Source organism: Petromyzon marinus, chromosome 82, assembly GCF_048934315.1.
Source record: "Petromyzon marinus isolate PM22_M1 ecotype Great Lakes invasive population chromosome 82, UKy_Petmar_22M1.pri1.0, whole genome shotgun sequence".
Lineage (NCBI taxonomy): Eukaryota > Metazoa > Chordata > Hyperoartia > Petromyzontiformes > Petromyzontidae > Petromyzon > Petromyzon marinus.
Window position 1 is genome coordinate 1,931,295 of NC_133747.1, and position 22,429 is coordinate 1,953,723.

General features: G+C 46.7%; 1 long non-coding RNA gene across 1 annotated transcript; it reads right to left on the reverse strand.

Annotated features, from left to right (window-relative positions):
- Nucleotides 1–8,291: 8,291 nt before the first annotated feature.
- On the reverse strand, nucleotides 8,292–16,372 carry LOC142907707 (uncharacterized). The gene is made up of 4 exons (XR_012931215.1): nucleotides 16,201–16,372; nucleotides 13,843–13,959; nucleotides 9,476–9,620; nucleotides 8,292–9,108 (listed from the first exon to the last, which is right to left on the reverse strand). It is a non-coding gene; the product is annotated as an uncharacterized LOC142907707 (long non-coding RNA).
- Nucleotides 16,373–22,429: the final 6,057 nt, after the last annotated feature.

Consider the following 22,429-nt stretch of genomic DNA (forward strand, 5'->3'; position numbering starts at 1 on the left):
AGCGACAACATTTTGACCCCAAACCAAGGATTCTGGGATGTTTGTGGTTTTTTGGTAATAACTCTGGAAGGAAACGTCGCAGACCCATCAAGGTGGTACTCGTACTGCTCGCCTCATCGAGAGGAATCCAAATATATGAGTGGTTACGCTATGGGATATGAAATGGACGAGCGACCAATAAAACAACATGTATTATGGGGTTGAATGCTTTTTGCTATTCACAAAATAAAACAAAAGCAGTCATGCAAACATCGAATTTAACACAGCACAGCAAAACCAGTTGCACCATTCAATTCTGCTCGTCCAGGCGGGGAGAATTCAATCACATTTATTCGATGCGACGTTTCTTATGGGATTTAATAAGCGACAACATTTTGACCCCAAACCGAGAGGATTCTGGGATGTTTGTGGTTTTTTGGTAATAACTCTGGAAGGAAACGTCGCAGACCCATCAAGGTGGTACTCGTACTGCTCGCCTCATCGAGAGGAATCCAAATATATGAGTGGTTACGCTATGGGATATGAAATGGACGAGCGACCAATAAAACAACATGTATTATGGGGTTGAATGCTTTTTGCTATTCACAAAATAAAACAAAAGCAGTCATGCAAACATCGAATTTAACACAGCACAGCAAACCAGTTGCACCATTCAATTCCGCTCGTCCAGGCGGGGAGAATTCAATCACATTTATTCGATGCGACGTTTCTTATGGGATTTAATAAGCGACAACATTTTGACCCCAAACCAAGGATTCTGGGATGTTTGTGGTTTTTTGGTAATAACTCTGGAAGGAAACGTCGCAGACCCATCAAGGTGGTACTCGTACTGCTCGCCTCATCGAGAGGAATCCAAATTTATGAGTGGTTACGCTATGGGATATGAAATGGACGAGCGACCAATAAAACAACATGTATTATGGGGTTGAATGCTTTTTGCTATTCACAAAATAAAACAAAAGCAGTCATGCAAACATCGAATTTAACACAGCACAGCAAAACCAGCTGCACCAATCAATTCCGCTCGTCCAGGCGGGGAGAATTCAATCACATTTATTCGATGCGACGTTTCTTATGGGATTTAATAAGCGACAACATTTTGACCCCAAACCGAGAGGATTCTGGGATGTTTGTGGTTTTTTGGTAATAACTCTGGAAGGAAACGTCGCAGACCCATCAAGGTGGTACTCGTACTGCTCGCCTCATCGAGAGGAATCCAAATATATGAGTGGTTACGCTATGGGATATGAAATGGACGAGCGACCAATAAAACAACATATATTATGGGGTTGAATGCTTTTTGCTATTCACAAAATAAAACAAAAGCAGTCATGCAAACATCGAATTTAACACAGCACAGCAAAACCAGTTGCACCATTCAATTCCGCTCGTCCAGGCGGGGAGAATTCAATCACATTTATTCGATGCGACGTTTCTTATGGGATTTAATAAGCGACAACATTTTGACCCCAAACCGAGAGGATTCTGGGATGTTTGTGATTTTTTGGTAATAACTCTGGAAGGAAACGTCGCAGACCCATCAAGGTGGTACTCGTACTGCTCGCCTCATCGAGAGGAATCCAAATATATGAGTGGTTACGCTATGGGATATGAAATGAACGAGCGACCAATAAAACAACATGTATTATGGGGTTGAATGCTTTTTGCTATTCACAAAATAAAACAAAAGCAGTCATGCAAACATCGAATTTAACACAGCACAGCAAAACCAGTTGCACCATTCAATTCTGCTCGTCCAGGCGGGGAGAATTCAATCACATTTATTCGATGCGACGTTTCTTATGGGATTTAATAAGCGACAACATTTTGACCCCAAACCGAGAGGATTCTGGGATGTTTGTGGTTTTTTGGTAATAACTCTGGAAGAAAACGTCGCAGACCCATCAAGGTGGTACTCGTACTGCTCGCCTCATCGAGAGGAATCCAAATATATGAGTGGTTACGCTATGGGATATGAAATGGACGAGCGACCAATAAAACAACATGTATTATGGGGTTGAATGCTTTTTGCTATTCACAAAATAAAACAAAAGCAGTCATGCAAACATCGAATTTAACACAGCACAGCAAACCAGTTGCACCATTCAATTCCGCTCGTCCAGGCGGGGAGAATTCAATCACATTTATTCGATGCGACGTTTCTTATGGGATTTAATAAGCGACAACATTTTGACCCCAAACCGAGAGGATTCTGGGATGTTTGTGGTTTTTTGGTAATAACTCTGGAAGGAAACGTCGCAGACCCATCAAGGTGGTACTCGTACTGCTCGCCTCATCGAGAGGAATCCAAATATATGAGTGGTTACGCTATGGGATATGAAATGGACGAGCGACCAATAAAACAACATGTATTATGGGGTTGAATGCTTTTTGCTATTCACAAAATAAAACAAAAGCAGTCATGCAAACATCGAATTTAACACAGCACAGCAAACCAGTTGCACCATTCAATTCCGCTCGTCCAGGCGGGGAGAATTCAATCACATTTATTCGATGCGACGTTTCTTATGGGATTTAATAAGCGACATTTTGACCCCAAACCAAGGATTCTGGGATGTTTGTGGTTTTTTGGTAATAACTCTGGAAGGAAACGTCGCAGACCCATCAAGGTGGTACTCGTACTGCTCGCCTCATCGAGAGGAATCCAAATATATGAGTGGTTACGCTATGGGATATGAAATGGACGAGCGACCAATAAAACAACATGTATTATGGGGTTGAATGCTTTTTGCTATTCACAAAATAAAACAAAAGCAGTCATGCAAACATCGAATTTAACACAGCACAGCAAAACCAGTTGCACCATTCAATTCTGCTCGTCCAGGCGGGGAGAATTCAATCACATTTATTCGATGCGACGTTTCTTATGGGATTTAATAAGCGACAACATTTTGACCCCAAACCGAGAGGATTCTGGGATGTTTGTGGTTTTTTGGTAATAACTCTGGAAGGAAACGTCGCAGACCCATCAAGGTGGTACTCGTACTGCTCGCCTCATCGAGAGGAATCCAAATATATGAGTGGTTACGCTATGGGATATGAAATGGACGAGCGACCAATAAAACAACATGTATTATGGGGTTGAATGCTTTTTGCTATTCACAAAATAAAACAAAAGCAGTCATGCAAACATCGAATTTAACACAGCACAGCAAACCAGTTGCACCATTCAATTCCGCTCGTCCAGGCGGGGAGAATTCAATCACATTTATTCGATGCGACGTTTCTTATGGGATTTAATAAGCGACAACATTTTGACCCCAAACCAAGGATTCTGGGATGTTTGTGGTTTTTTGGTAATAACTCTGGAAGGAAACGTCGCAGACCCATCAAGGTGGTACTCGTACTGCTCGCCTCATCGAGAGGAATCCAAATATATGAGTGGTTACGCTATGGGATATGAAATGGACGAGCGACCAATAAAACAACATGTATTATGGGGTTGAATGCTTTTTGCTATTCACAAAATAAAACAAAAGCAGTCATGCAAACATCGAATTTAACACAGCACAGCAAAACCAGTTGCACCATTCAATTCTGCTCGTCCAGGCGGGGAGAATTCAATCACATTTATTCGATGCGACGTTTCTTATGGGATTTAATAAGCGACAACATTTTGACCCCAAACCGAGAGGATTCTGGGATGTTTGTGGTTTTTTGGTAATAACTCTGGAAGGAAACGTCGCAGACCCATCAAGGTGGTACTCGTACTGCTCGCCTCATCGAGAGGAATCCAAATATATGAGTGGTTACGCTATGGGATATGAAATGGACGAGCGACCAATAAAACAACATGTATTATGGGGTTGAATGCTTTTTGCTATTCACAAAATAAAACAAAAGCAGTCATGCAAACATCGAATTTAACACAGCACAGCAAAACCAGTTGCACCATTCAATTCTGCTCGTCCAGGCGGGGAGAATTCAATCACATTTATTCGATGCGACGTTTCTTATGGGATTTAATAAGCGACAACATTTTGACCCCAAACCGAGAGGATTCTGGGATGTTTGTGGTTTTTTGGTAATAACTCTGGAAGGAAACGTCGCAGACCCATCAAGGTGGTACTCGTACTGCTCGCCTCATCGAGAGGAATCCAAATATATGAGTGGTTACGCTATGGGATATGAAATGGACGAGCGACCAATAAAACAACATGTATTATGGGGTTGAATGCTTTTTGCTATTCACAAAATAAAACAAAAGCAGTCATGCAAACATCGAATTTAACACAGCACAGCAAAACCAGCTGCACCAATCAATTCCGCTCGTCCAGGCGGGGAGAATTCAATCACATTTATTCGATGCGACGTTTCTTATGGGATTTAATAAGCGACAACATTTTGACCCCAAACCGAGAGGATTCTGGGATGTTTGTGGTTTTTTGGTAATAACTCTGGAAGGAAACGTCGCAGACCCATCAAGGTGGTACTCGTACTGCTCGCCTCATCGAGAGGAATCCAAATATATGAGTGGTTACGCTATGGGATATGAAATGGACGAGCGACCAATAAAACAACATATATTATGGGGTTGAATGCTTTTTGCTATTCACAAAATAAAACAAAAGCAGTCATGCAAACATCGAATTTAACACAGCACAGCAAAACCAGTTGCACCATTCAATTCCGCTCGTCCAGGCGGGGAGAATTCAATCACATTTATTCGATGCGACGTTTCTTATGGGATTTAATAAGCGACAACATTTTGACCCCAAACCGAGAGGATTCTGGGATGTTTGTGGTTTTTTGGTAATAACTCTGGAAGGAAACGTCGCAGACCCATCAAGGTGGTACTCGTACTGCTCGCCTCATCGAGAGGAATCCAAATATATGAGTGGTTACGCTATGGGATATGAAATGGACGAGCGACCAATAAAACAACATATATTATGGGGTTGAATGCTTTTTGCTATTCACAAAATAAAACAAAAGCAGTCATGCAAACATCGAATTTAACACAGCACAGCAAAACCAGTTGCACCATTCAATTCCGCTCGTCCAGGCGGGGAGAATTCAATCACATTTATTCGATGCGACGTTTCTTATGGGATTTAATAAGCGACAACATTTTGACCCCAAACCGAGAGGATTCTGGGATGTTTGTGATTTTTTGGTAATAACTCTGGAAGGAAACGTCGCAGACCCATCAAGGTGGTACTCGTACTGCTCGCCTCATCGAGAGGAATCCAAATATATGAGTGGTTACGCTATGGGATATGAAATGAACGAGCGACCAATAAAACAACATGTATTATGGGGTTGAATGCTTTTTGCTATTCACAAAATAAAACAAAAGCAGTCATGCAAACATCGAATTTAACACAGCACAGCAAAACCAGTTGCACCATTCAATTCTGCTCGTCCAGGCGGGGAGAATTCAATCACATTTATTCGATGCGACGTTTCTTATGGGATTTAATAAGCGACAACATTTTGACCCCAAACCGAGAGGATTCTGGGATGTTTGTGGTTTTTTGGTAATAACTCTGGAAGGAAACGTCGCAGACCCATCAAGGTGGTACTCGTACTGCTCGCCTCATCGAGAGGAATCCAAATATATGAGTGGTTACGCTATGGGATATGAAATGGACGAGCGACCAATAAAACAACATGTATTATGGGGTTGAATGCTTTTTGCTATTCACAAAATAAAACAAAAGCAGTCATGCAAACATCGAATTTAACACAGCACAGCAAACCAGTTGCACCATTCAATTCCGCTCGTCCAGGCGGGGAGAATTCAATCACATTTATTCGATGCGACGTTTCTTATGGGATTTAATAAGCGACAACATTTTGACCCCAAACCGAGAGGATTCTGGGATGTTTGTGGTTTTTTGGTAATAACTCTGGAAGGAAACGTCGCAGACCCATCAAGGTGGTACTCGTACTGCTCGCCTCATCGAGAGGAATCCAAATATATGAGTGGTTACGCTATGGGATATGAAATGGACGAGCGACCAATAAAACAACATGTATTATGGGGTTGAATGCTTTTTGCTATTCACAAAATAAAACAAAAGCAGTCATGCAAACATCGAATTTAACACAGCACAGCAAACCAGTTGCACCATTCAATTCCGCTCGTCCAGGCGGGGAGAATTCAATCACATTTATTCGATGCGACGTTTCTTATGGGATTTAATAAGCGACAACATTTTGACCCCAAACCAAGGATTCTGGGATGTTTGTGGTTTTTTGGTAATAACTCTGGAAGGAAACGTCGCAGACCCATCAAGGTGGTACTCGTACTGCTCGCCTCATCGAGAGGAATCCAAATATATGAGTGGTTACGCTATGGGATATGAAATGGACGAGCGACCAATAAAACAACATGTATTATGGGGTTGAATGCTTTTTGCTATTCACAAAATAAAACAAAAGCAGTCATGCAAACATCGAATTTAACACAGCACAGCAAAACCAGTTGCACCATTCAATTCTGCTCGTCCAGGCGGGGAGAATTCAATCACATTTATTCGATGCGACGTTTCTTATGGGATTTAATAAGCGACAACATTTTGACCCCAAACAGAGAGGATTCTGGGATGTTTGTGGTTTTTTGGTAATAACTCTGGAAGGAAACGTCGCAGACCCATCAAGGTGGTACTCGTACTGCTCGCCTCATCGAGAGGAATCCAAATATATGAGTGGTTACGCTATGGGATATGAAATGGACGAGCGACCAATAAAACAACATGTATTATGGGGTTGAATGCTTTTTGCTATTCACAAAATAAAACAAAAGCAGTCATGCAAACATCGAATTTAACACAGCACAGCAAACCAGTTGCACCATTCAATTCCGCTCGTCCAGGCGGGGAGAATTCAATCACATTTATTCGATGCGACGTTTCTTATGGGATTTAATAAGCGACAACATTTTGACCCCAAACCAAGGATTCTGGGATGTTTGTGGTTTTTTGGTAATAACTCTGGAAGGAAACGTCGCAGACCCATCAAGGTGGTACTCGTACTGCTCGCCTCATCGAGAGGAATCCAAATATATGAGTGGTTACGCTATGGGATATGAAATGGACGAGCGACCAATAAAACAACATGTATTATGGGGTTGAATGCTTTTTGCTATTCACAAAATAAAACAAAAGCAGTCATGCAAACATCGAATTTAACACAGCACAGCAAAACCAGTTGCACCATTCAATTCTGCTCGTCCAGGCGGGGAGAATTCAATCACATTTATTCGATGCGACGTTTCTTATGGGATTTAATAAGCGACAACATTTTGACCCCAAACCGAGAGGATTCTGGGATGTTTGTGGTTTTTTGGTAATAACTCTGGAAGGAAACGTCGCAGACCCATCAAGGTGGTACTCGTACTGCTCGCCTCATCGAGAGGAATCCAAATATATGAGTGGTTACGCTATGGGATATGAAATGGACGAGCGACCAATAAAACAACATGTATTATGGGGTTGAATGCTTTTTGCTATTCACAAAATAAAACAAAAGCAGTCATGCAAACATCGAATTTAACACAGCACAGCAAACCAGTTGCACCATTCAATTCCGCTCGTCCAGGCGGGGAGAATTCAATCACATTTATTCGATGCGACGTTTCTTATGGGATTTAATAAGCGACAACATTTTGACCCCAAACCAAGGATTCTGGGATGTTTGTGGTTTTTTGGTAATAACTCTGGAAGGAAACGTCGCAGACCCATCAAGGTGGTACTCGTACTGCTCGCCTCATCGAGAGGAATCCAAATATATGAGTGGTTACGCTATGGGATATGAAATGGACGAGCGACCAATAAAACAACATGTATTATGGGGTTGAATGCTTTTTGCTATTCACAAAATAAAACAAAAGCAGTCATGCAAACATCGAATTTAACACAGCACAGCAAAACCAGTTGCACCATTCAATTCCGCTCGTCCAGGCGGGGAGAATTCAATCACATTTATTCGATGCGACGTTTCTTATGGGATTTAATAAGCGACAACATTTTGACCCCAAACCGAGAGGATTCTGGGATGTTTGTGGTTTTTTGGTAATAACTCTGGAAGGAAACGTCGCAGACCCATCAAGGTGGTACTCGTACTGCTCGCCTCATCGAGAGGAATCCAAATATATGAGTGGTTACGCTATGGGATATGAAATGGACGAGCGACCAATAAAACAACATGTATTATGGGGTTGAATGCTTTTTGCTATTCACAAAATAAAACAAAAGCAGTCATGCAAACATCGAATTTAACACAGCACAGCAAAACCAGTTGCACCATTCAATTCCGCTCGTCCAGGCGGGGAGAATTCAATCACATTTATTCGATGCGACGTTTCTTATGGGATTTAATAAGTGACAATATTTTGACCCCAAACCGAGAGGATTCTGGGATGTTTGTGGTTTTTTGGTAATAACTCTGGAAGGAAACGTCGCAGCCCCATCAAGGTGGTACTCGTACTGCCCGCCTCATCGAGAGGAATCCAAATATATGAGTGGTTACGCTATGGGATATGAAATGGACGAGCGACCAATAAAACAACATGTATTATGGGGTTGAATGCTTTTTGCTATTCACAAAATAAAACAAAAGCAGTCATGCAAACATCGAAGGACAGGTGGGAAAGTTCTACCCTTTACGATGTGGACCAGACAGCACTTAAAGGTTACTCAGAAGATGCTCTGTTATATTAGTTTCAGTGGGCCATTCTCTAGCACAAGGCTTGCATCATCATCACCACCCATCAACATTGCCAGCCATCTAAAACACACTCACACACCCACACACTCACCATGATACTCACACACTCACCCTCAAAAACACGCCCCAACCATCCTACTCTCACACACATCATGAAAGTCACACATGCACCATTACTCACACACAAGCCTACAAACTCACGATGACAACAGCCGTAATTTGCCACTACATGACGGTGATGTCATCACAACAACCCAGGTGCCATGGGTTGACTGCTGTGCCAGGCTAGGTGCAAGAGGAGGTCATGGGACAGATACTGATGCTATGGGTTGCCTGCTGTGCGACAATCCCACTTGGGCGACAGCCAAGGCCAAAGGTCGGAGTGCAGCCAGAAAACTCCTGAACCTGCACCACCTAGAGAGAAGGGGACATGGAGACATGGGGAGAGAGAGGAGGGAGGGAGACACGGGGAGAGAGAGGAGGGAGGGAGACATGGGGAGATAGAGGAGGGAGACACGGGGAGAGAGAGGAGAGAGATACGGGGAGAGAGAGGAGGGAGACACGGGGAGAGAGTGGAGGGAGACACGGGGAGAGAGAGGAGGGAGACACGGGGAGAGAGAGGAGGGAGACACGAGGAGAGAGGGGAGGGAGACACGGGGAGAGAGGGGAGGGAGACACGGGGGGAGTGAGACAAAGGAGGCACCTGTGGGCCAGATGCCTCCTTTGTCTCCCCCCCCACCACCGCCACTGCTGATGTGTCCACACCGCGCTTGGTTCACACCTTCTGGCTGAGTCGACGTAGAGGAGGCCCAGCCAACGAGCCACCACTTCAGAAGCTCGCGAGCCACCGACGGTGACCGTGAGAGGGAATCCAAATCAGCCTCTCGCCACCCACAATGCACAGCGCAGCCTCCACTCGCCCCGGCCTCAGCGGAAGTAGCAGCGGGGGGAGGCGAGGGGGGTGTGGTGGGTGTGGGGGGTGAGGGGGGTGTGGGGGGACATGGGGGGTGGCGCAGGGGGAGTTATGGGGTTGAGGCGTTATGCATAATAAAGGTTTATTTGGGTTAGTCTCCAACACACCGATGTGCCAAAGTAGAAACTAATTGGCACTTTTGTTCACGTGACAAACTTTATTAATTGGCTGTGTCGGGTGGTGACGGGTTTTAAGACATTTATATTTACACGATCTTACCGCAAAAAAAAACATGGGATTGGAGAGTTGGGGGTTTAGAGGGTTATGGGTTTAGTGTAATAAAGGTTTGAGGGTTAGGGTTTTTTTAGGGTTTGGGTTGTAGGGGTATAGGGGTTTAAACGGTTAGGAGATTAGAGGGTTAGGTGTTTAGAGGGTTTGTGTTTTAGGGTTTTTAGAGGGTTAGAGGTTTAGAAGGTTGGGGTTTAGAAGGTTAGGTGTTTAGAGGGTTAGGGGTTAGTTAGATTTTGAGATGGTTGGGGTTTAGATGGGTTCGGATTTAGGTTAGGGATTAGGGTTGTAGAATGTTAAGGTTTCGAGGTTTACAGGGTTAAGGGTTCTGAAGGTTACGCTTTAGAAGGACATAGGTTTCGAGGGTTAGGGTTTTAGAGGGTTTGGTTTTTAAGGATTTAGAAAGTTGGGGGCTCAAAGAGTTAGGGGTTTGGGTTCAGAGGGTTAGGGGGTTAGAGGCATAGGGGTTTAGAGGGTGAGGAGTTTAGAGGGTGAGGGGTTTAAGGGTTAAGGGGATTAGAAAGTTAGGGTGTTAAGGGTGAAGGAGATTAGAGGGTTATGGTTTTCGGAGTATAGGGGTTTAGAGGGTTAGGGGTATAGAGGTTTAGGTGTTTATAGAGTTAGGGTTTTAGGAATCTATGGGTCTGTGATTAACACGAACCCTATGGGAGACCCAATGATTAACACTGAACCCTATGTGAGCCCCAGTGATTAACACTGAACTCTATGGGAGACACAGTTATTAAAACTGAACTCTATGGGAGCCCCAGTGATTAACACTCCACCCTATGGGAGACCCAGTAAATAACAATGAACCCTATGGAAGACCCAGTAACACTCAACCCTATGGAATGCCCAGTGAGTAACACTGAACTCTATGGGAGACCCAGTGAGTAACACTGAACCCGATGGGAGACCCAGTGATTAATACTGAACCCTATGGGAGACCCAGTAATTAACACTGAACCCTATGGGAGACCCAGTGAGTAACACTGAAACCTATTGGAGCCCCAGTGATTAACACCAAACCCTATGGGAGACCCAGTGATTAACACTCAACCCTATGGGAGACCCAGTGAGTAACACTGAACTCTATGGGAGACCCAGTGAGTAACACGAACCCTATGGGAGACCCATTGATTAACATGCAACCCTATGGGAGACCCAGTGAGCAACACTGAACCCTATGGGAGATCCAGTGATTAACACTTAACCCTATTGGAGCCCCAATGAGTAACACTGAACTCTAAGGAAGTCCCAGTTATTAACACCGAACTCTATGGAAGCCCCAGTGAGTAACACTGAACTCTAAAGCAACCCACTCCCGAGTGTGCTGATTCGGTCTCAATAGGTGCTCGCTAACAGCACATTCCCCAACAGTCTCTTCAGGCTAAAAGGGAATCTCAAACAGGGAATGTATTTGTCTTTGTGTGAGAGTGAGTCAGAGTAAGTTTGTGCGAGGGTGAGTTTGTGAGAGTGAGTGAGTTTGTGCGAGGGTGAGTTTGTGAAAGTGAGTTTGTGAGAGTGAGTGAGTTTGTGAGAGCGAGTGAGTTTGTGAGAGTAAGTGAGCTTGTGAGAGTGAGTGAGTTTTTGAGAGCGAGTGAGCTTGTGAGAGAGAGTGAGCTTGTGAGAGTAAGTGAGCTTATGAGAGCGAGTGAGTTTGTGAGAACGAGTGAGTTTGGGAGAGCGAGTGAGCTTGTGAGAGCGAGTGAGTGTGTGAGAGTGAGTGAGCATGTGGGAGTGAGTGAGTTTGTGAGAGTGAGTGAGCTTGTGAGAGTGAGTTTGTGAGTGTAAGCTTGTGAGTGTGAGTGAGCTTGTGAGTGTGAGTGAGCATGTGGGAGTGAGTAAGTTTGTGAGAGAGAGCTTGTGAGAGTGAGTGAGCTTGTGAGAGTGAGTTTGTGAGGGTGAGTGAGTTTGTGAGAGTGAGGGAGATTATGAGAGTGAGTTTGTGAGAGCGAGCTTGTGGGAGTGAGTAAGCTTGTGAGAGAGTGATTGAGATTGTGAGAGTGAGTGAGTTTGTGAGAGTGAGTGAGCTTGTGAGAGTGAATGAGCTTGTGAGAGTGAGTGTGTAGTATAGCGATTAGTGTGCTGCGCTACGAACTTGGCGACCCAGGTTTGATTCCCTCTAATGGTCAACACTGGTGACGATTATCTGAACCAGGCATCCCGTAGGTCAACACAGCCTCAAATGAGTGCCTGCTGAGGTGCACACACCTCACCAGGCACTCATTTGAGGCTGTGTTGACCTACGGCCAACTTCATCTCCCTAGTGGTGATGTGCACACACCTCACCACTAGGGAGACAAAGTTGGCCGTGCCTGTTGCTGGCCACCCACCCCCTCGTGTTCCATGCTGGCTTTCATAGGTGCTTGCTAACAGCATTTGCCCCAACGGTCTGTTATGGCTATACGGGGGATCTTTATCTTTGTGGGTGTTTTTGTGTGTGCGTTTGTGGGTGGGTGAATTATTGAGTAGATGAGTGGGTGACCAAGTGAGAATTGGTGGATGAGAGAGTCTGTGAGTGAGTGAATCTGTGAGTGGTTGAGCGAGTGGATGAGTGAGTAGGTGAGTGAGTAGGTGAGGGAGTGGGTTAGTGAGTGTGTACATTTGTGTGTGAGTGGGTGAGTAGGTGAGAGAGTGGATGATTTGATAAATGAGTGGGTGGGTGAGTGCATTTCTGAGTGAGTTAGTGAGTGGGTCAGTGAGTGGATAATTGAGTGGGTGAGTGGGTGAGTGAGTTTCTGAGTGATTGGGTGGATGGGTGAGTAGTTGAGTGAGTGGATACGTGATTGAGTGAATGAATAAGATAATCATTGGCGAAGTAGCTGAATGAGGAAGTGCGGAAGGAATAAATGTGAAAATGTGGGTGAGTGAGTGACTAATTGAGCAAGTAGATGAGCGCATTTGTGAGTAAGTAAATGAGCAGGTTATTGATTGAGTGGATGAGTGAGTGGGTGAGTGACTGATGGAGTGAGTGGGTGAGTGAGTGATGAAATTATTGGGAGGGTGAGTGGGTGAGTGATATTCTGAGATCGTGGTTAAGAGAGTGGATGCTTGAATGAGTGGAAGAGTGGATAGGTAAGTGGGTGAGTGAGTGTGTGGGTGAGTAGGTGAATGAGTTTCTGAATGAGTGGCTGAGTAAGTGGGTTGTTGAATGAGTGAGTAGTTGAGTGAGTGGATGAGTGAATGGATGAAATGATTGAGTGGATGGGTTAATGGTTGCGAGTGAGTCGGTGGGTGGATGAATGAGTTTCGGAGTGAGTGGATGAGTGAGTGAGTCTGCAAGTGAGCGAGTTGGTCAGTGAGTGGCTGAGCGAGTGAATGAGTAAGTAGGTCAGTGAGTGGGTGTGGATAAGTGAGGTAGTTTTTAAGTAAGTGGGTCGGTGGTTGAGTGAGTTTCTGAATAAGTTAGTGGGTGAGAGCTTCTTGTGAGCGATTGAGTGTGAGTGAGCGAGTCTATCAGAGAGGGAGTCTGTGAGCGAGTAAGTAAGTGGGTGAATCTGTGTGCACATGGGGAAGTGGGCGAGTGAGTGCACGAGTGGGTGAATTATTTTGTGAGTCAGTTTCTGAGCGTGTGAGTGGGTGAGTTTATGAGTGATTATGTGAGTGGATGCACGAGTGGGTGAGCAAGTGGGTGGGTAAATGGATGAGAGCGTTCTTGAGTGAGTGGCTGAGTAGGTGAGGGATTGGGTGAGCGAGTAAGCCTGTGAGTCGTTGAGTGGATGAGTGCACGAGTGGATGAGTCTGTGCGAGTCTATGGGTCTTTGTGCAAGTATATTGTCTGTGTTTCGACAGGTCTTTGTTTGAGTTAATTGGTTTCTGTGTAAGTCTATGGGTCTGTGTGAGTCTATGGATCTATGTGCGAGTCTTTAGGTCTCTGTGTGGTGCACATAGCCTGGCATGTGAGTAGGGGGTACTGTAACCCTGTGTGTATGTGGGTGGGATACCGTAACCCTGTGCCAGGGGATCTTTCCACCCTGGGGCAGAGGGAGGATCATGAAGGTGGACCTGGAAGCGCTCGGCTTGGGAGACGAACCTTCCTCCTCCTGCTTCTTGTTATTGTGCTGGGGGGTAGGGGGTGTGGAGAGGGAGGAAGGAAGGAGGAAGAGAGGAAACTAAACTATTTATATTTTACCAGGTGAGGCCCACCGAGCTACACAGCTCTTCTTCAGAAGAGAAAAGGCCAAAAATTATCGGTCAACGAAGTGGCTTATCATCACGTCGACACTTATAGAAACCAAACACTCTGAACGCGACCACAGGGAGAGAGAGACATGCAAACTTAAAATATATAGCAGGTGTGAGGGTAGGGATCGAACCCACGACCTCCTGTATTACAGGCGAGGTAGTTACGGGAGAAAGGAGAGGGATAGAGGCAGGGAAAGAGAGGGAGGTAGAGAGGGAGGTAGAGGGGGTGAGGTAGAGGGGGTGGGGAGAGTGGGGGGAGAGGAAGGAAGAGTGGGTAGTGGGTAGAGGGAGGGGGGGGGGAATTAAGTCAAACTCACAGTATTGCTTGCACTCACCATGATACAATCACCATCAAACTCACACTGTCACATACCATCACTCACATCCTCACCACGAAACTCACACACCCACACACACTCACCCTCATAAGCACACCATTACCATCCAACTCGCACACACGACATGATAGTCACACACTCAATCACAATTACTTACACACAAGCCCACCAACTCACAACAATGGCCACCATTCGCCACTACGTGGCGGTAATGTCATCACAACAAACCAGGTGCCATGGGTTGACTGCTGTGCCAGACTAGGTGCAGGTGCAGGAGCAGCAGTACACGGGATAGACCCAAGTACCATGGGTTGACTGCTAAGCCATGCTGGATGCAGGAGGACACGGGACAGACCCAGGTGCCATGGGTTGACTGCTGTACCAGGCTAGGTGCAGGAGGAGGTCACAGGACAGATCCGGGTGCCACAGGTTGACTGCTGTTCCAGGCTAGGCACAGGAGGAGGTCACGGGACAGATCCTGATGCTATGGGTTGACTGCTGTGTGACAAATCCACTCGAATGACAGCCAAGGTCAAAGGTTGGAGTGCAGCCAGTAAACTCCTGACCCCTGAACCTGGACCACCCAGAAATTAGAGGGGGATGGAGACACGGGGAGAGAGAGGAGGGAGACACGGGGAGAGAGAGCAGAGGTAGGAGGAGAGCGCGTGCAGGAAGCGAGAGCTCCTCTCGAGATGCAGGAGGTAAAGATGGCCCAGAATCAACGACGACTGCAAGGTATGCTGGGAGGCAAGGTCATGTGACCAATGCGACACAGGGGCGGCAGTGCTGGCTGGAGCCATCGCTGTTGGAGCCGCATGGGCAGAGGACCCAGAACGCATCCTTCATCCCAGCACCTGCACCAACCACAATCACCACCACAACTATAACCAAAAGAACCATAAAATAACCACAACTAATACCACACCTCCAATTATCACGGTTGGCTGGGTAGGGTGCGATAGAAGTTCAAAATACATACAACTACCAAAACAACCATCATAACCACCTACACCACAACTATGACCATTACAACCACCACCTACACAATTATAACAAATATAACCACAAAGACCACAACCGCACATTTAACCACAACCTACACAACCACAATTATAACCACAACCAAAACCACCACAACCAGAGCCACAATTACCATAACAACCAATATAACCACCTACAACACAACTGTAACCTCAACCACCACTACAACCAAATATAATCACAACCACCACCACAACCACCACCATAACCAAACAACAAAAATATTAACGCAGATACTACACAACCACTGCATGAAGGGTCTTTATCCCTCTGTGGGTGAGTGGGTGGGTGAGTGAGTGGCTGAGTGAGTGGGTGGGTGAGTGGGTGGCTAAGTGAGTGAGTGGCTGAGTGAGTGGGTGGGTGAGTGGGTAGCTGAGTGGGTGGCTGAGTGTGAAATGGACTCGAACTTGCACCTCTGCATTGCAAGTCCAGTGAGCTCACGGCCCGCGTGTGGAGGGGTAAAGTGTGGCTACGCCCAGCGTGGAAGAGGAGACCAAATACTCCACATCGCGGCCTCAAGTGGAGGCCATTTCTGCCACGACAACAAATCCGTCCCTCCAGAGACACAAAAAAACTAAATTTAACTCATCCCATCAGCCGCAATCTGGCAGTGCCTCTCCTCATCATCAGCAGCAGGGCCGTGAACTCAGCAGGCGCCTAGCGCGTGACGGCTGTGGGCCAGGCGCCTCCTCTGCCTCCCCCTCCCCCGCACCACCGCCACTGCTGCTGTGTCCACACCGTGCAAGCTTCTCGCCTTCTTCGGGCTGAGTCGACGTAGAGGTGGCCCAGCCAGCGAGCCGCCGCTTCAGAAGCTCGCGAGCCACCGACGGTGGCCGTGAGCGGGAATCCAAATCGGCCGCTCGCCACCCACAATGCACAGCGCCGCCTCCACTCGCCCCGGCCTCAGCGGAAGAAGCAGCGGGGGGAGGGGCGGGGTGAGGGGGGTAAAGGGGTGGGGCGAGGGGGTGTGGCCATGGGGGGGAGGAGCTCCGGTGGGGGGAGGGGCTCAGGGCTGTTTACGTCGCAGTGGGCGTGGTCTCATGGTACCGCCCCCTCGTCTCGAGCCACGCGCTTCCCCCTGGCAGTTTGTCCGTTAGAGAGGCGGGGAGAGCATCTGGCGAAGGTGAGGAGCGGTGAGGTGATGTGAGTCTGTGTGTGTGTGAGTCTGTGTGTGTGAGTCTGTGTGTGTGAGTCTGTGTGTGTGTGAGTCTGTGTGTGTGTCTGTGTGTGTGTGAGTCTGTGTGTGTGTGTCTGTGTGTGTGTGAGTCTGTGTGTGTGAGTCTGTGTGTGTGTAGTGGTTAACGCGCCGCGCTATGAACCCGGTGATCCCGAGTTGGATTCCCTCTCAAGGCCAACACGGTGGCGATTATGTGAACCGGTCCTGGGCCTCCCCTAGGTCGACTCAGCCTCAAATGAGTACCTGGTGTGGTGTGAAAGCGTCGCCACTAGGGAGACAAAGGCGGTCGGGCGTTGTGTTGGCCACCCATTCCCTCGTGTGCCGTTCTGGCCTTCATAGGTACTGCTGGCTATCAGCACTTGCCCCAACAGTCTATTTCATCTATAAGGGGGATCTTTATCTTTGTTGCTAGTGGTGTTGTTGGTGGTGTTGATGGTGTTGGTGTTGATGGTGGTTGTGTTGGTGGTGGTGGTGTTGTTGGTGGTGCTGTTGGTGGTGTTGGTAGTCGAGTTGGTGGTGGTGTTGTTGATGGTGGTGTTGTTGATGGTGGTGTTGTTGGTGTTGATGGTGGTGGTGTTGCTGGTGGTGTTGGTGGTGGTGTTGGTAGTCGAGTTGGTGGTGGTGTTGTTGATAGTGGTGTTGTTGATGGTGGTGTTGGTGTTGATGGTGGTGGTGTTGTTGGTGGTGCTGTTGGTGGTGTTGGTACTCGAATTGGTGGTGGTGTTGTTGATGGTGGTGTTGTTGATGGTGGTGGTGTTGGTGGTGGTGTTGTTGGTGGTTTTGATGGTGGTGGTGTTGGTGGTGGTGTTGTTGGTGGTTTTGGTGGTCGTGGTGGTGTTCGTGGTGTTGGTGGTGTTGTTTGGGGTGTTGTTGGTGGTTGTGTTGGTGGTGTTGATGGTGGTGGTGTTGGTGGTTTTAGTGGTCGTATTGGTGTTGTTGGTGGTGCTGTTGGTGGTGCTGTTGGTGGTGTTGGTAGTCGAGTTGGTGGTGGTGTTGTTGATGGTGGTGTTGTTGGTGTTGATGGGGGTGGTGTTGATGTAGGTGGTGTTGATGGGGGTGGTGTTGGTATTGTTAGTGGTGTTAGTGATGTTTTTGGTGATGGTGTTGATGGTGGTAATTTTCTTGTTGGTGGTGGTGCTGGTGTTGTTGGTGGTGGTGTTGTTCGTGGTGTTAGTGGTGGTTCCTACGATCCGTCATGGCTTTAAACAGGCTGGATTGTGTGAGGGGCTCACAAATCCTTGAAAGATCTGGACACTTTCCCACCAGTAAGCTCCTCCGGCAGGCAAGGCTGCGTTGGCTGGGTCTTGTAGCCCACATATCCAAGCAGTTTTTTTGGCCGCATAAAGGGGGCTAAACGGGCATGACATGGGCTGTCGAAAATATGCACTGATGCTGTCTGGGAGGATGTGGAGCTGAGTGGACTTGCAGAAGAGTGGTATCAGCGGTGTAAATAGCATCCTTCACGAGGAAGCTCGTGAAGGATGCTACTGGGCAGTTGGAGGCAGTCGCCCTCCAACAACAACTGAGGGCAGAGGAGTGACGCTCACAACGAGTGGCGGATAAAATTCAGCAAGTTGGCACAGTTTGGGATACAGCTGGTGTATCTACCAGTCATCTCAGCCAACCTTTGGAACCTGGGTCTATCCCGTGACGTCTTGACAGCCTTCGGCACTTGATGTGGCCTAAAAGTGCACCTGGCCCGGCACAGGCGCCGTGGTGACATCACCACTACTTTGTGGCGAATGTTGGTTGTTTTTGTGTTTCGTGTTGTGAGTAAGTGGTGATGATGTGAGTCTGCGTTGATGATGTGGGTTCATGGTGAGGATGTGAGTCCTCGTGTTGAGATCTGGGTACCGTCACGCCCCCTCGACTATTTGTGATCCTCGCCTTCGTCTCCTGCTCCGCATGCAGAGACCCGGACTGTGCGAGAGACGCTGCGAGTTCTGTGCACCCTGCTCTGCAAGTTGCCACCATGGAGGTACGTGTGGCTCCTCCACTCGTGTGGTGAAGTATGGATGGACGTGTGCTCTCCACTTTGCGTGTGGCTACCAGTCACCTATCCATATACCTGAGTGTGCATCTGCTTGCCTGCCTGAGTGTGTGTGCATCTATCAGAGTATCTCCCCCGAGATCCTGTGTACCTGCCTGTCTACACGTGAATAATCTACAGTACTTTTATCTATCCACTACTGGATGAAGGCCTCCTTCCCTGAGACCCTGCTACCACCCCTCATGATCCTGCAATGGAATAATCCACCAAGCACCGATTTTGTCGCTCCATCTTTCTGCTGACCTCTCAGACGTGCTCCGATACTTGGCTGCAGCTCCGTTATTGTTCTTGATCATCGGCCATCGTTGTTCCTCCTGGCCGTGGCATTTCCTGGCCCAGCCCCACTTCTCTTAACAGTTTGAAGGATGCCATTCACCTGCGTGTGTCCTCTAAATCCACACGTGTCTCATTGTAAATCCAGGTGTGACATCAGATATCAGCCAAATATCCCAACGCTGAGAACTTACAACATCTTGGCAGGACCCTCCTGATTGTGGAGCCCAGGATCTCAGAGATCCTGGCTCAGTGCTCGCCTCCTGCGCTTTCCCCAACATCTTGCTAAAGCTTACGTGGTGGACCTTTGTCTTTGTGTGCATGAAGATGAGCCGAGCTGGAGAGGCGAGGAGTAATGGCGAATCTTGCACCACGTGGAGTGCGCTGTCCCCAGAGGGCACCGCCTCCGCCTGCAGCAAATCACCGCAAGGTAAGAACGGTAATGAGCAACGTCACAGAGGGCCATGGTGAATGCTGTAACATCACGATGGCCATGTTGTATGGTGGATGTCACAGTGGCCATGATGCAGTGGAGATTTCATAGCGACCATGATGCATGGGTGATATCCAGGTGGCCAACGTACGGTGCAAAAGAAGTTTAGCATACATACAGACATACCTGGTATTGGCCAAAATATCCCAATCCTGAAATATTTTCCTACAAATTGCTCAAATTTGGGATCACACAGCTGTTGTTGTTCTTCTCATGTCTGCAGAAATCATGGCTCTCTTTGGCCCTCACTTGACCAACCGTGAGAAGCTGGAACTCGCAGCCATGCAGGAAGTGTGGTACTTTGCACTCTACAACAAATCTGAGGGATTCAACAATGGTGGATACGACGACTACGAAGGAAATTACATTCTGGTGAGGCTCGCCACAAAACACCAACTGTGGGGGCGGTCACAGGGCCTATCGGTAGCGGGGTTTGTGGCTTCTTGTTATTGCACCTGAAGTACCAACCAGGGCTATTACACACACACACACCAATGCACTTCAGAATCAGAATTTTTAATCCCGAGTAAAGCCCATTGAGCTAAGAAGCTCTTTTTTAAGGGTGACTGAGTCAGCAGACATCAGAATATTCCACAATGACAGGTAAAAAAAACGTAATAATTACAGAGAATACTTTTGAAAATTACATTCTCACTTAAATCTTGAATTAAAGCTTTCGTGACTGCAGGAATTCATATTCTTTGGGTCTTTCGGTAAAGTCACGTATATAGGTTCAAAGAAAAGAACAAAAAACAAAAACTATGACGTTTCGATCGCAACACAAGTGGTCGTCTTCAGGAAAAGGGGGGTTAGCTTCCCAAGGCAAACTGTTTATAATTGTTTGAATTGGGCGTAGCCCAAATGTCAGCAGCCAATATTAATGCAAGTGGTGGGCAGCCAACCCGGCAGTTTCAGATCTGCCTTATGTTCGGGAACAGAAGGCAGATCCGAAACTCGTTAGGATCTGAAACACGGTAGGACCATACCTCAGCCGTGGCTGATCATTGTTTTAACGTGGTGGGCTCGCACAAAATGTATTTATCTAAGACGAAGGTACTTTGCAAGCCTACTGGCTATCAACAAAGATTTTGTTCATGAAGCCATTCATATATATAGACACAGACACAATTTCCACCGAGAAGATGGGTACAAACTGTGCAATCATTAGAAGGACGTTATCAACCAGTTTAAGTCATAACTGGCTATGATGTTCCCATCCTACCACCTTCCGATGTTAGTTGTGCTTCATGCCCATTTCAAACTTGTGCTTTCACAGGATTCACACGAACACAGCCACTTCGCGCGCCGACCCCTCGGTTGTGGCTCTGCGATCTTCCATTAACATTCTACTCTCTAATTAGCATACTAATGACTCATTAACATGCTAATCTCTCATTAACATGCTAATCTCTAATTAGCATACTAATGACTCATTAACATGCTCATCTCTCATTAACATGCTAATCTCTCAATAACATGCTAATTTTCACCTGGCAGCCCTTTGATTGTTGTTTTGTTTTTTGTTATTTTCTTTGAACCTATCGACGTGACTTTACCGAAAGACCCAAAGAATATACATCGTCATTTCTTAAACTTTGTGATTGGAATTATTTTCACTTTAAATGATTGTACCTTTTGTGCAGTTCCGGCATGAGCACCTCCACTACCGCTATGAGGTGCTGAAGAAGATTGGAGAAGGAGGTCAAGGCCAGGTGATCCAGTGCCTTGATCACAAAAGGAACACCCTGGTGGCCATCAAGATCCTGGTGTCACCATCGAGGTAAGACTTCAGAGCCGCCCCGTCACGAGGCCGATGTTGTTAAGTCCGTTGCCACGGGCAGCCGTGCGATGCGGTGGTGACACCTGTGCATCAAAGTGAGAAGGGGGGCCTGGGTTCGACTCCTGATTCGGGTGCCCTCCTGTATGGAGTTTACATGTTATACCCCTGTTCTGCATCAGTTCCTTCTGGGTTCTCAGATTTTTACTCCATAAAGCTTAAAATACACACACAGTGTAAACTAATATTGGGGGAAAGCATCCCATTGCTGAAGGATTACCTGCACATTATGGTAATTCCTCATTTAATGCTGTAGATACATTCCTGAAAAGTTCCGCATTCAGCAAAAAGTATTGAGCAAAAATAATTTCCCCATAAATAATGTAATAATAATGTTTGGCGAGATACAATGCACTCATACACCTTGAGATGACGAGACCAATAACTGAGGGTATGCCGCCATGTTACTTTATCATTGCGAGCAATGTATCATTGCAGCTCAAGAAAGTAGTTCGTTGTTGACTACTCACAAATAGTGTTATAACGGGCGGGTTCCGCGCTTTAACAGGCATGTTCCACGTTTTAACAAGTGTGTTTTGTTTTAAATCGAAAAGCGTTCCGTTATGCAATGGACGCGTTCGTGTTATTACGGGCACATTCCGCGTTGTGCGAAAAGTGTGCCCTAATAGAAGAGCCACATTGAAGCTAAGATCCGTTGTGTTAACATGCTTTTTCATTTATATTTCTCAAATGACCAATCCGATTTGAATGGCTCTTCACTTCCAAATCCTATCGGGTGCCCTACATCGGCTCCTGCTCCCTCTGTGGTAGCTCCTCACCAATGATAGTTGAGTGTACTACTGGAACTCATGGTGCTGTTAGACCTGGTGAATTCATATTTAATTAATTTATTCTGGCTAGAATTTGGCTCTGGATATCCCTTAAGCAAATATAGGATCTTCATTTGTGGACTTCCTCTGTGCAGCTCCAAGCAAGAAACATTCCAGAAGATGGAACTCCAGATAGCTCTGGAACTTCAGGGCGAGGGCAGTGATGAAGATTTCAACATCATCAAAGTCCTGAATACATTTTATTTCAGAGGACACCACTGTATCGTCCTGGAGCTGTTGAAGTATGTACTGCATGCCCCCCCGCCTCCGCCAATAATGTGGTTAACTAACTTGACAAACTTTCGTT